This window comes from Taudactylus pleione, unplaced genomic scaffold, assembly GCF_031769625.1.
Source record: "Taudactylus pleione unplaced genomic scaffold, aTauple2 ptg000352l, whole genome shotgun sequence".
In the NCBI taxonomy this organism is placed as follows: Eukaryota; Metazoa; Chordata; class Amphibia; order Anura; family Myobatrachidae; genus Taudactylus; species Taudactylus pleione.
In genome coordinates, this window is record NW_028284753.1 from 7,656,504 (window position 1) to 7,673,515 (window position 17,012).

Below are 17,012 nucleotides of genomic sequence, written 5' to 3' on the forward strand. Positions count from 1 at the left end.
TATCTCATATCAACCTACACCATGTTAACACAGCACCCTGCATCTCATATCAAACTATACCATGTCACCATATTCCTCTGCATCTCTTATCAACTTACACCATGTCACCACAGCACCCTGCATCTCCTATCAACCTACACCATGTCACCACATTCCTCTGCATCTCATATCAACTTACACCATGTCACCACAGCACCCTGCATCACATATCAACCTACAACATGTCACTACATTCCTCTGCATCTCATATCAACCTACACCATGTCACTACAGCACCCTGCATCTCATATCAACATATGCTATGTCACCACATTCCTCTGCATCTTATATCAACTTACATGATGTCACCACAGCACCCTGCATCTCATATCAACCTACACCATGTCACCACATTCCTCTTCATCTCATATCAACTTACACCATGTCACCACATTCCTCTGCATCTCATATCAACCTACACCATGTCACCACAGCACCCTGCATCTTATATCAACCTACACCATGTCACAGCACCCTGCATCTCATATATCCTACACCATGTCACCACAGCACCCTGCATCTCATATCAACCTACACCATGTCACCGCAACACCCTGCATCTCATATCAACCTATACCATGTCACCATATTCCTCAGCATCTCATATCAACTTACAAAATGTCACCACAGCATCTTGCATCTCATATAACCTACACCATGTCACCATATTCCTCTGCATCTCATATCAACCTACACCATGTCACCACAACACCCTGCATCTTATATCAACCTACACCATGTCACAGCACCCTGCATCTCATATAACCTACACCATGTCACCACAACACCCTGTTTCTCATATCAACCTAAACCATGTCACCACAGCACCCTGCATCTCATATCAACCTACACCATGTCAAAACAGCACCCTGCATCTCATATCAACTTACACCATGTCACCACATCACCCTGAATCTTATATCAACCTACACCATGTCACCACAAGTTCCTGCATCTCATATCAACCTACACCATGTCACTACAACACCCTGCATCTCATATCAACCTACACCATGTCACCACAGCACCCTCCATCTCATATCAACCTACACCATGTCAACACAGCACCCTGCATCTCATATCAACCTATACCATGTCACCATAATCCTCTGCATCTCATATCAACTTACATCATGTCACCACAGCACCCTGCATCTCATATCAACCTACACCATGTCACCACAGCACCCTGCATCTCATATCAACCTATACCATGTCACCATATTCCTCTGCATCTCATATTAACTTACACCATGTCACCACAGCAGACTGCATCACATATCAACCTACACCATGTCACCACATTCCTCTGCATCTCATATTAACCTACACCATGTCACCACATTTTTCAGCATCTCATATCAACCTACACCATGTCACTACAGCACCCTGCATCTCATATCAACTTACATGATGTCACCATAGCACCCTGGAGCTCATATCAACCTACACCATGTCACCACAGCATCCTGCATGTCATATCAACCTACACCATGTCACCACAACACCCTGTATCTCATATCAACCTACACCATGTCACAACAGCACCCTGCATCTCATATCAACTTACACCATGTCACCACAGCACCCTGAATCTTATATCAACCTACACCATGTCACCACAAGTTCCTGCATCTCATATCAACCTACACCATGTCACTACAGCACCCTGTATCTCATATCAACCTACACCATGTCACCACAGCACCCTCCATCTCATATCATCCTACACCATGTCAACACAGCACCCTGCATCTCATATCAACCTATACCATGTCACCATAATCCTCTGCATCTCATATCAACTTACATCATGTCACCACAGCACCCTGCATCTCATATCAACCTACACCATGTCACAACAGCACCCTGCATCTCATATCAACCTATACCATGTCACCATATTCCTCTGCATCTCATATCAACTTGCACCATGTCACCACAACACCCTGCATCACATATCAACCTACACCATGTCACCACATTCCTCTGCATCTCATATTAACCTACACCATGTCACCACATTCCTCAGCATCTCATATCAACCTACACCATGTCACTACAGCACCCTGCATCTCATATCAACACATGATGTCACCATAGCACCCTGCAGCTCATATCAACCTACACCATGTCACCACAGCGTCCTGCATGTCATATCAACCTACACCATGTCACCACAACACCCTGTATCTCATATCAACCTACACCATGTCACCACAGCACCCTGCATCTTATATCAACCTACACCATGTCACAGCACCCTGCATCTCATATAACCTACACCATGTCACCACAGCACCATGCATCTCATATAACCTACACCATGTCACAGCACCCTGCATCTCATATAACCTACACCATGTTACCACAACACTCTGCATCTCATATCAACCTACACCATGTCACCGCAACACCCTGCATCTCATATAAATTTACACCATGTCACCACAGCACTGTGCATCTCATATCAACCTACACCATGTCACCATATTCCTCTGCATCTCATATCAACTTACACCATGTCACCACAGCACCCTGCATCTCATATCAACCTAAACCATGTCAAAACAGCACCCTGCATCTCATATCAACCTATACCATGTCACCATAATCCTCTGCATCTCATATCAACTTACATCATGTCACCACAGCACCCTGCATCTCATATCAACCTACACCATGTCACCACAGCACCCTGCATCTCATATCAACCTATACCATGTCGCCATATTCCTCTGCATCTCATATCAACTTACACCATGTCACCACAGCACCCTGCATCTCATATAACCTACACCATGTTACCATAACACTCTGCATCTCATATCAACCTACACCATGTCACCACAACTCCCTGCATCTCATATCAACTTACACCATGTCACCACAACACCCTGTATCTCATATCAACCTACACCATGTCACCACAGCACCCTGCATCTCATATCAACCTACACCATGTCACAGCACCCTTCATCTCATATAACCTACACAATGTCACCACAGCACCCTGCATCTCATATAACCTACACCATGTCACAGCACCCTGCATCTCATATAACCTACACCATGTCACCGCAACACCCTGCATCTCATATAAATTTACACCATGTCACCACAGCACTGTGCATCTCATATCAACCTACACAATGTCACCATATTCCTCTGCATCTCATATCAACTTACACCATGTCACCACAGCACCCTGCATCTCTATAACCTACACCATGTCACCGCAACACCCTGCATCTCATATAAACTTACACCATGTCACTACAGCACCCTGCTTCTCATATCAACATACACCATGTCACCACAGCACCCTGCATCTTATATCAACCTACACCATGTCACAGCACTCTGCATCTCATATAACCTACACCCTGTCACCACAGCACCCTGCATCTCATATCAACCTACACCATGTCACCGCAACACCCTGCATCTCATATAAACTTACACCATGTCACCACAGCATCTTGCATCTCATATAACCTACACCATGTCTCCATATTTCTCTGCATCTCATATCAACTTACATGATGTCAACACAGCACACTGCATCTCATATCAACCTACACCATGTCACCGCAACACCCTGCATCTTATATCAACCTACACCATGTCACAGCACCCTGCATCTCATATAACCTACACCATGTCACCACAACACCCTGTTTCTCATATCAACCTACACCATGTCACCACAGCACCCTGCATCTCATATCAACCTACACCATGTCACCACAACACCCTGTATCTCATATCAACCTACACCATGTCACCACAACTCCCTGCATCTCATATCAACTTACACCATGTCACCACAACACCCTGTATCTCATATCAACCTACACCATGTCACCACAGCACCCTGCATCTCATATCAACCTACACCATGTCACAGCACCCTTCATCTCATATAACCTACACAATGTCACCACAGCACCCTGCATCTCATATAACCTACACCATGTCACAGCACCCTGCATCTCATATAACCTACACCATGTCACCGCAACACCCTGCATCTCATATAAATTTACACCATGTCACCACAGCACTGTGCATCTCATATCAACCTACACAATGTCACCATATTCCTCTGCATCTCATATCAACTTACACCATGTCACCACAGCACCCTGCATCTCTATAACCTACACCATGTCACCGCAACACCCTGCATCTCATATAAACTTACACCATGTCACTACAGCACCCTGCTTCTCATATCAACATACACCATGTCACCACAGCACCCTGCATCTTATATCAACCTACACCATGTCACAGCACTCTGCATCTCATATAACCTACACCCTGTCACCACAGCACCCTGCATCTCATATCAACCTACACCATGTCACCGCAACACCCTGCATCTCATATAAACTTACACCATGTCACCACAGCATCTTGCATCTCATATAACCTACACCATGTCTCCATATTTCTCTGCATCTCATATCAACTTACATGATGTCAACACAGCACACTGCATCTCATATCAACCTACACCATGTCACCGCAACACCCTGCATCTTATATCAACCTACACCATGTCACAGCACCCTGCATCTCATATAAACTACACCATGTCACCACAACACCCTGTTTCTCATATCAACCTACACCATGTCACCACAGCACCCTGCATCTCATATCAACCTACACCATGTCACCACAACACCCTGTATCTCATATCAACCTACACCATGTCACCACAGCACCCTGCATCTCATATCAACCTACAGCTTGTCTTCACAGCACCCTGCATCTCATATTAACCTACACCATGTCACTACAGCACCCTGCATCTCATATCAACCTACACCATGTCACCACAGCACCCTGCATCTCATATCAACCTACACCATGTCACCACAACACCCTGCATCTTATATCAACCTACACCATGTCACAGCACCCTGCATCTCATATAACCTACACCATGTCACCACAGCACCCTGCATCTCATATAACCTACACCATGTTACCATAACACTCTGCATCTCATATCAACCTACACCATGTCACCACAACTCCCTGCATCTCATATCAACTTACACCATGTCACCACAACACCCTGTATCTCATATCAACCTACACCATGTCACCACAGCACCCTGCATCTCATATCAACCTACACCATGTCACCACAACACCCTGCATCTTATATCAACCTACACCATGTCACAGCACCCTGCATCTCATATAGCCTACACCATGTCACCACAGCACCCTGCATCTCATATAACCTACACCATGTCACAGCACCCTGCATCTCATATAACCTACACCATGTCACCGCAACACCCTGCATCTCATATAAATTTACACCATGTCACCACAGCACTGTGCATCTCAAATCAACCTACACCATGTCACCATATTCCTCTGCATCTCATATCAACTTACACCATGTCACCACAGCACCCTGCATCTCTATAACCTACACCTTGTTACCGCAACACCCTGCATCTCATATAAACTTACACCATGTCACTACAGCACCCTGCATCTCATATCAACATACACCATGTCACCACAGCACCCTGCATCTTATATCAACCTACACCATGTCACAGCACCCTGCATCTCATGTAACCTACACCATGTCACCACAGCACCCTGCATCTCATATCAACCTACACCATGTCACCGCAACACCCTGTATCTCATATAAACTTACACCATGTCACCACAGCATCTTGCATCTCATATAACCTACACCATGTCTCCATATTTCTCTGCATCTCATATCAACTTACATGATGTCATCACAGCACACTGCATCTCATATCAACCTACACCATGTCACCGCAACACCCTGCATCTTATATCAACCTACACCATGTCACAGCACCCTGCATCTCATATAACCTACACCATGTCACCACAACACCCTGTTTCTCATATCAACCTACACCATGTCACCACAGCACCCTGCATCTCATATCAACCTACACCATGTCACTACAGCACCCTGCATCTCATATCAACTTACACCATGTCACCACAGCACCCTGAATCTCATATCAACCTTTACCATGTCACCATAAGTCCCTGCATCTCATATCAACCTAAACCATGTCACCACAACACCCTGTATCTCATATCAACCTACACCATGTCACCACAGCACCCTGCATCTCATATCAACCTACACCTTGTCTTCACAGCACCCTGCATCTCATATTAACCTACACCATGTCACTACAGCACCCTGCATCTCATATCAACCTACACCATGTCACCACAGCACCCTGCATCTCATATCAACCTACACCATGTCACCACAACACCCTGCATCTTATATCAACCTACACCATGTCACAGCACCCTGCATCTCATATAACCTACACCATGTCACCACAGCACCCTGCATCTCATATAACCTACACCATGTTACCATTACACTCTGCATCTCATATCAAACCTACACCATGTCACCACAACTCCCTGCATCTCATATCAACTTACACCATGTCACCACAACACCCTGTATCTCATATCAACCTACACCATGTCACCACAGCACCCTGCATCTCATATCAACCTACACCATGTCACCACAACACCCTGCATCTTATATCAACCTACACCATGTCACAGCACCCTGCATCTCATATAGCCTACACCATGTCACCACAGCACCCTGCATCTCATATAACCTACACCATGTCACAGCACCCTGCATCTCATATAACCTACACCATGTCACCGCAACACCCTGCATCTCATATAAATTTACACCATGTCACCACAGCACTGTGCATCTCAAATCAACCTACACCATGTCACCATATTCCTCTGCATCTCATATCAACTTACACCATGTCACCACAGCACCCTGCATCTCTATAACCTACACCTTGTCACCGCAACACCCTGCATCTCATATAAACTTACACCATGTCACTACAGCACCCTGCATCTCATATCAACATACACCATGTCACCACAGCACCCTGCATCTTATATCAACCTACACCATGTCACAGCACCCTGCATCTCATGTAACCTACACCATGTCACCACAGCACCCTGCATCTCATATCAACCTACACCATGTCACCGCAACAGCCTGTATCTCATATAAACTTACACCATGTCACCACAGCATCTTGCATCTCATATAACCTACACCATGTCTCCATATTTCTCTGCATCTCATATCAACTTACATGATGTCACCACAGCACCCTGCATCTCATATCAACCTACACCATGTCACCACAACACCCTGCATCTTATATCAACCTACACCATGTCACAGCACCCTGCATCTCATATAACCTACACCATGTCACCACAACACCCTGTTTTTCATATCAACCTACACCATGTCACCACAGCACCCTGTATCTCATATCAACCTACACCATGTCACTACAGCACCCTGCATCTCATATCAACTTACACCATGTCACCACAGCACCCTGAATCTCATATCAACCTTTACCATGTCACCACAAGTCCCTGCATCTCATATCAACCTACACCATGTCACCACAACACCCTTTATCTCATATCAACCTACACCATGTCACCACAGCACCCTGCATCTCATTTCAACCTACACCTTGTCTTCACAGAACCCTGCATCTCATATCAACCTACACCATGTCACTACAACACCCTGCATCTCATATCAACCTACACCATGTCACCACAGCACCCTGCATCTCATATCAACCTAAATCATGTCAACACAGCACCCTGCATCTCATATCAACCTATACCATGTCACCATAATCCTCTGCATCTCATATCAACTTACATCATGTCACCACAGCACCCTGCATCTCATATCAACCTACACCATGTCACCACAGCACCCTGCATCTCATATCAACCAATACCATGTCACCATATTCCTCTGCATCTCATATCAACTTACACCATGTCACCACAGCACCCTGCATCACATATCAACCTACACCATGTCACCACAACACCCTGCATCTCATATTAACCTACACCATGTCACCACATTCCTCAGCATCTCATATCAACCTACACCATGTCACTACAGCACCCTGCATCTCATATCAATTTACATGATGTCACCATAGCACCCTGCAGCTCTTATCAACCTACACCATGTCACCACAGCACCCTGCATCTCATATCAACCTACACCATGTCACCACAACACCCTGCATCTTATATCAACCTACACCATGTCACAGCACCCTGCATCTCATATAACCTACACCATGTCACCACAGCACCCTGCATCTCATATAACCTACACCGTGTCACAGCACCCTGCATCTCATATAACCTACACCATGTTACCACAACACTCTGCATCTCATATCAACCTACACCATGTCACCGCAACACCCTGCATCTCATATAAATTTACACCATGTCACCACAGCACTGTGCATCTCATATCAACATACACCATGTCACCATATTCCTCTGCATATCATATCAACTTACACCATGTCACCACAGCACCCTGCATCTCTATAACCTAAACCATGTCACCGCAACACACTGCATCTCATATAAACTTACACCATGTCACTACAGCACCCTGCATCTCATATCAACATACACCATGTCACAGCAACCTGCATCTCATATAACCTACACCATGTCACCACAGCACCCTGCATCTCATATCAACCTACACCATGTCACCGCAACACCCTGCATCTCATATAATCTTACACCATGTCACCACAGAACCCTGCATCTCATATCAACCTATACCATGTCACCATATTCCTCCGCATCTCATATCAACTTACACCATGTCACCACAGCATCTTGCATCTCATATAACCTACACCATGTCACCATATTCCTCTGCATCTCATATCAACTTACATGATGTCACCACAGCACCCTGCATCTCATATCAACCTACACCATGTCACCACAACACCCTGCATCTTATATCAACCTACACCATGTCACAGCACCCTGCATCTCATATAACCTACACCATGTCACCACAGCACCCTGCATCTCATATAACCTACACCATGTTACCATTACACTCTGCATCTCATATCAAACCTACACCATGTCACCACAACTCCCTGCATCTCATATCAACTTACACCATGTCACCACAACACCCTGTATCTCATATCAACCTACACCATGTCACCACAGCACCCTGCATCTCATATCAACCTACACCATGTCACCACAACACCCTGCATCTTATATCAACCTACACCATGTCACAGCACCCTGCATCTCATATAGCCTACACCATGTCACCACAGCACCCTGCATCTCATATAACCTACACCATGTCACAGCACCCTGCATCTCATATAACCTACACCATGTCACCGCAACACCCTGCATCTCATATAAATTTACACCATGTCACCACAGCACTGTGCATCTCAAATCAACCTACACCATGTCACCATATTCCTCTGCATCTCATATCAACTTACACCATGTCACCACAGCACCCTGCATCTCTATAACCTACACCTTGTCACCGCAACACCCTGCATCTCATATAAACTTACACCATGTCACTACAGCACCCTGCATCTCATATCAACATACACCATGTCACCACAGCACCCTGCATCTTATATCAACCTACACCATGTCACAGCACCCTGCATCTCATGTAACCTACACCATGTCACCACAGCACCCTGCATCTCATATCAACCTACACCATGTCACCGCAACAGCCTGTATCTCATATAAACTTACACCATGTCACCACAGCATCTTGCATCTCATATAACCTACACCATGTCTCCATATTTCTCTGCATCTCATATCAACTTACATGATGTCACCACAGCACCCTGCATCTCATATCAACCTACACCATGTCACCACAACACCCTGCATCTTATATCAACCTACACCATGTCACAGCACCCTGCATCTCATATAACCTACACCATGTCACCACAACACCCTGTTTTTCATATCAACCTACACCATGTCACCACAGCACCCTGTATCTCATATCAACCTACACCATGTCACTACAGCACCCTGCATCTCATATCAACTTACACCATGTCACCACAGCACCCTGAATCTCATATCAACCTTTACCATGTCACCACAAGTCCCTGCATCTCATATCAACCTACACCATGTCACCACAACACCCTTTATCTCATATCAACCTACACCATGTCACCACAGCACCCTGCATCTCATTTCAACCTACACCTTGTCTTCACAGAACCCTGCATCTCATATCAACCTACACCATGTCACTACAACACCCTGCATCTCATATCAACCTACACCATGTCACCACAGCACCCTGCATCTCATATCAACCTAAATCATGTCAACACAGCACCCTGCATCTCATATCAACCTATACCATGTCACCATAATCCTCTGCATCTCATATCAACTTACATCATGTCACCACAGCACCCTGCATCTCATATCAACCTACACCATGTCACCACAGCACCCTGCATCTCATATCAACCAATACCATGTCACCATATTCCTCTGCATCTCATATCAACTTACACCATGTCACCACAGCACCCTGCATCACATATCAACCTACACCATGTCACCACAACACCCTGCATCTCATATTAACCTACACCATGTCACCACATTCCTCAGCATCTCATATCAACCTACACCATGTCACTACAGCACCCTGCATCTCATATCAATTTACATGATGTCACCATAGCACCCTGCAGCTCTTATCAACCTACACCATGTCACCACAGCACCCTGCATCTCATATCAACCTACACCATGTCACCACAACACCCTGCATCTTATATCAACCTACACCATGTCACAGCACCCTGCATCTCATATAACCTACACCATGTCACCACAGCACCCTGCATCTCATATAACCTACACCGTGTCACAGCACCCTGCATCTCATATAACCTACACCATGTTACCACAACACTCTGCATCTCATATCAACCTACACCATGTCACCGCAACACCCTGCATCTCATATAAATTTACACCATGTCACCACAGCACTGTGCATCTCATATCAACATACACCATGTCACCATATTCCTCTGCATATCATATCAACTTACACCATGTCACCACAGCACCCTGCATCTCTATAACCTAAACCATGTCACCGCAACACACTGCATCTCATATAAACTTACACCATGTCACTACAGCACCCTGCATCTCATATCAACATACACCATGTCACAGCAACCTGCATCTCATATAACCTACACCATGTCACCACAGCACCCTGCATCTCATATCAACCTACACCATGTCACCGCAACACCCTGCATCTCATATAATCTTACACCATGTCACCACAGAACCCTGCATCTCATATCAACCTATACCATGTCACCATATTCCTCCGCATCTCATATCAACTTACACCATGTCACCACAGCATCTTGCATCTCATATAACCTACACCATGTCACCATATTCCTCTGCATCTCATATCAACTTACATGATGTCACCACAGCACCCTGCATCTCATATCAACCTACACCATGTCACCACAACACCCTGTTTCTCATATCAACCTACACCATGTCACCACAGCACCCTTCATCTCATATAAACCTACACCATGTCACTACAGCTCCCTGCATCTCATATCAACTTACACCATGTCACCACAGCACCCTGCATCTCATGTCAACCTACACCATGTCACCACAACACCCTGTATCTTCTATCAACCTACACCATGTCACCACAGCACCCTGCATCTCATATCAACCTACACCATGTCACCACAGCACCCTGCATCTCATATCAACCTACACCATGTCACTACAGCACCCTGCATCTCATATCAACCTATACCATGTCAACATAATCCTCTGCATCTCATATCAACTTACATCATGTCACCACAGCACCCTGCATCTCATATCAACCTACACCATGTCACCACAGCACCCTGCATCTCATATCAACCTATACCATGTCACCATATTCCTCTGCATCTCATATTAACCTACACCATGTCACCACATTCCTCAGCATCTCATATCAACCTATACCATGTCACTACAGCACCCTGCATCTCATATCAACTTACATGATGTCACCATAGCACCCTGCAGCTCATATCAACCTACACCATGTCACCACAGCACCCTGCATCTCATATCAACCTACACCATGTCACCACAACACCCTGCATCTTATATCAACCTATACCATGTCACAGCACCCTGCATCTCATATAACCTACACCATGTCACCACAGCACCCTGCATCTCATATAACCTACACCATGTCACAGCACCCTGCATCTCATATAACCTACACCATGTTACCATAACACTCTGCATCTCATATCAACCTACACCATGTCACCACAACTCCCTGCATCTCATATCAACTTACACCATGTCACCACAACACCCTGTATCTCATATCAACCTACAACATGTCACCACAGCACCCTGCATCTCATATCATCCTACACCGTGTCACCACAGCACCCTGCATCTCATATCAACCTACACCATGTCACTACAGCACCCTGCATCTCATATCAACCTACACCATGTCACCACAGCACCCTGCATCTCATATCAACCTATACCATTTTACCATAATCCTCTGCATCTCATATCAACTTACATCATGTCACCACAGCACCCTGCATCTCATATCATCCTACACCATGTCACTACAGCACCCTGCATCTCATATCGACCTATACCATGTCACCATATTTCTCTGCATCTCATATCAACTTACACCATGTCACCACAGCACCCTGCATCACATGTCAACCTACACCATGTCACCATATTCCCCTGCATCTCATATCAACATACACCATGTCACCATATTAGTCTCTGCATCTCATATCAACTTACACCATGTCACCACAGCACCCTGCATCTCATATCAACATACACCATGTCACCACTTTCCTCTGCATCTCATATCAACTTACATAATGTGACCACAGCACCCTGCATCTCATATCAACCTACACCATTTCACCACAGCACCCTGCATCTCATATCAACCTACACCATGTCACCACAACACCCTGCATCTTATATCAACCTACACCATGTCACAGCACCCTGCATCTCATATAACCTACACCATGTCACCACAGCACCCTGCATCTCATATCAACCTACACCATGTCACCATAGCACCCTGCATCTTATATCAACCTACACCATGTCACAGCACCCTGCATCTCATATAACCTACACCATGTCACCACAACACTCTACATCTCATTTCAACCTACACCATGTCACTGCAACACCCTGCATCTCAAATAAACTTACACCATGTCACCACAGCACCCTGCATCTCATATCAACCTACACCATGTCACCATATTCCTCTGCAACTCATATCAACTTACACCATGTCACCACAGCACCCTGCATCTCATATAACCTACACCTTGTCACCACAACACCCTGCATCTCATATCAATGTACACCATGTCACCACAACACCCTGTATCTCATATCAAACTACACCATGTCACCACAGCACTCTGTATCTCATATCAACCTACACCATGTTAACACAGCACCCTGCATCTCATATCAACCTATACCATGTCACCATATTCCTCTGCATCTCATATCAACTTACACCATGTCACCACAGCACCCTGCATCTCATATCAACCAACACCATGTCACCACATTCCTCTGCATCTCATATCAACTTACACCATGTCACCACAGCACCCTGCATCACATATCAACCTACACCGTGTCACTACATTCCTCTGCATCTCATATCAACCTACACCATGTCACTACAGCACCCTGCATCTCATATCAACATATGCTATGTCACCACATTCCTCTGCATCTTATATCAACTTACGTGATGTCACCACAGCACCCTGCATCTCATATCAATCTACACCATGTCACCACATTCCTCTGCATCTCATATCAACTTACACCATGTCACCACATTCCTCTGCATCTCATATCAACCTACACCATGTCACTACAGCACCCTGCATCTCATATCAACATACACCATGTCACCACAGCACCCTGAATCTTATATCAACCTACACCATGTCACAGCACCCTGCATCTCATATAACCTACACCATGTCACCACAGCACCCTGCATCTCATATCAACCTACACCATGTCACCATAGCACCCTGCATCTTATATCAACCTACACCATGTCACAGCACCCTGCATCTCATATAACCTACACCATGTCACCACAACACTCTACATCTCATTTCAACCTACACCATGTCACTGCAACACCCTGCATCTCAAATAAACTTACACCATGTCACCACAGCACCCTGCATCTCATATCAACCTACACCATGTCACCATATTCTTCTGCAACTCATATCAACTTACACCATGTCACCACAGCACCCTGCATCTCATATAACCTACACCATGTCACCACAACACCCTGCATCTCATATCAATGTACACCATGTCACCACAACACCCTGTATCTCAAATCAAACTACACCATGTCACCACAGCACTCTGTATCTCATATCAACCTACACCATGTTAACACAGCACCTTGCATCTCATATCAACCTATACCATGTCACCATATTCCTCTGCATCTCATATCAACTTACACTATGTCACCACAGCACCCTGCATCTCATATCAACATATGCTCTGTCACCATATTCCTCTGCATCTTATATCAACTTACATGATGTCACCACAGCACCCTGCCTCAAATATCAACCTACACCATGTCACCACATTCCTCTGCATCTCATATCAACTTACACCATGTCACCACATTCCTCTGCATCTCATATCAACCTACACCATGTCACTACAGCACCCTGCATCTCATATCAACATACACCATGTCACAGCACCCTCCATCTCATATAACCTACACCATGTCACCACAGCACCCTGCATCTCATATCAACTTACACCATGTCACCACATTCCTCTGCATCTCATATCAACCTACACCATGTCACCACAGCACCCTGCATCTTATATCAACCTACACCATGTCACAGCACCCTGCATCTCATATAACCTACACCATGTCACCACAGCACCCTGCATCTCATATCAACCTACACCATGTCACCGCAACACCCTGTATCTCATATCAACCTATACCATGTCACCATATTCCTCTGCATCTCATATCAACCTACACCATGTCACCACAACACCCTGCATCTTATATCAACATACACCATGTCACAGCACCCTGCATCTCATATAACCTACAACATGTTACCATAACACTCTGCATCTCATATCAACCTACACCATGTCACCACAACTCCCTGCATCTCATATCAACTTACACCATGTCACCACAACACCCTGTATCTCATATCAACCTACACCATGTCACCACAGCACCCTGCATCTCATATCAACCTACACCATGTCACCACAACACCCTGCATCTTATATCAACCTACACCATGTCACAGCACCCTGCATCTCATATAGCCTACACCATGTCACCACAGCACCCTGCATCTCATATAACCTACACCATGTCACAGCACCCTGCATCTCATATAACCTACACCATGTCACCGCAACACCCTGCATCTCATATAAATTTACACCATGTCACCACAGCACTGTGCATCTCAAATCAACCTACACCATGTCACCATATTCCTCTGCATCTCATATCAACTTACACCATGTCACCACAGCACCCTGCATCTCTATAACCTACACCTTGTCACCGCAACACCCTGCATCTCATATAAACTTACACCATGTCACTACAGCACCCTGCATCTCATATCAACATACACCATGTCACCACAGCACCCTGCATCTTATATCAACCTACACCATGTCACAGCACCCTGCATCTCATGTAACCTACACCATGTCACCACAGCACCCTGCATCTCATATCAACCTACACCATGTCACCGCAACACCCTGTATCTCATATAAACTTACACCATGTCACCACAGCATCTTGCATCTCATATAACCTACACCATGTCTCCATATTTCTCTGCATCTCATATCAACTTACATGATGTCATCACAGCACACTGCATCTCATATCAACCTACACCATGTCACCGCAACACCCTGCATCTTATATCAACCTACACCATGTCACAGCACCCTGCATCTCATATAACCTACACCATGTCACCACAACACCCTGTTTCTCATATCAACCTACACCATGTCACCACAGCACCCTGCATCTCATATCAACCTACACCATGTCACTACAGCACCCTGCATCTCATATCAACTTACACCATGTCACCACAGCACCCTGAATCTCATATCAACCTTTACCATGTCACCACAAGTCCCTGCATCTCATATCAACCTAAACCATGTCACCACAACACCCTGTATCTCATATCAACCTACACCATGTCACCACAGCACCCTGCATCTCATATCAACCTACACCTTGTCTTCACAGCACCCTGCATCTCATATTAACCTACACCATGTCACTACAGCACTCTGCATCTCATATCAACCTATACCATGTCACCACAGCACCCTGCATCTCATATCAACCTACACCATGTCACCACAACACCCTGCATCTTATATCAACCTACACCATGTCACAGCACCCTGCATCTCATATAACCTACACCATGTCACCACAGCACCCTGCATCTCATATAACCTACACCATGTTACCATAACACTCTGCATCTCATATCAAACCTACACCATGTCACCACAACTCCCTGCATCTCATATCAACTTACACCATGTCACCACAACACCCTGTATCTCATATCAACCTACACCATGTCACCACAGCACCCTGCATCTCATATCAACCTACACCATGTCACCACAACACCCTGCATCTTATATCAACCTACACCATGTCACAGCACCCTGCATCTCATATAGCCTACACCATGTCACCACAGCACCCTGCATCTCATATAACCTACACCATGTCACAGCACCCTGCATCTCATATAACCTACACCATGTCACCGCAACACCCTGCATCTCAT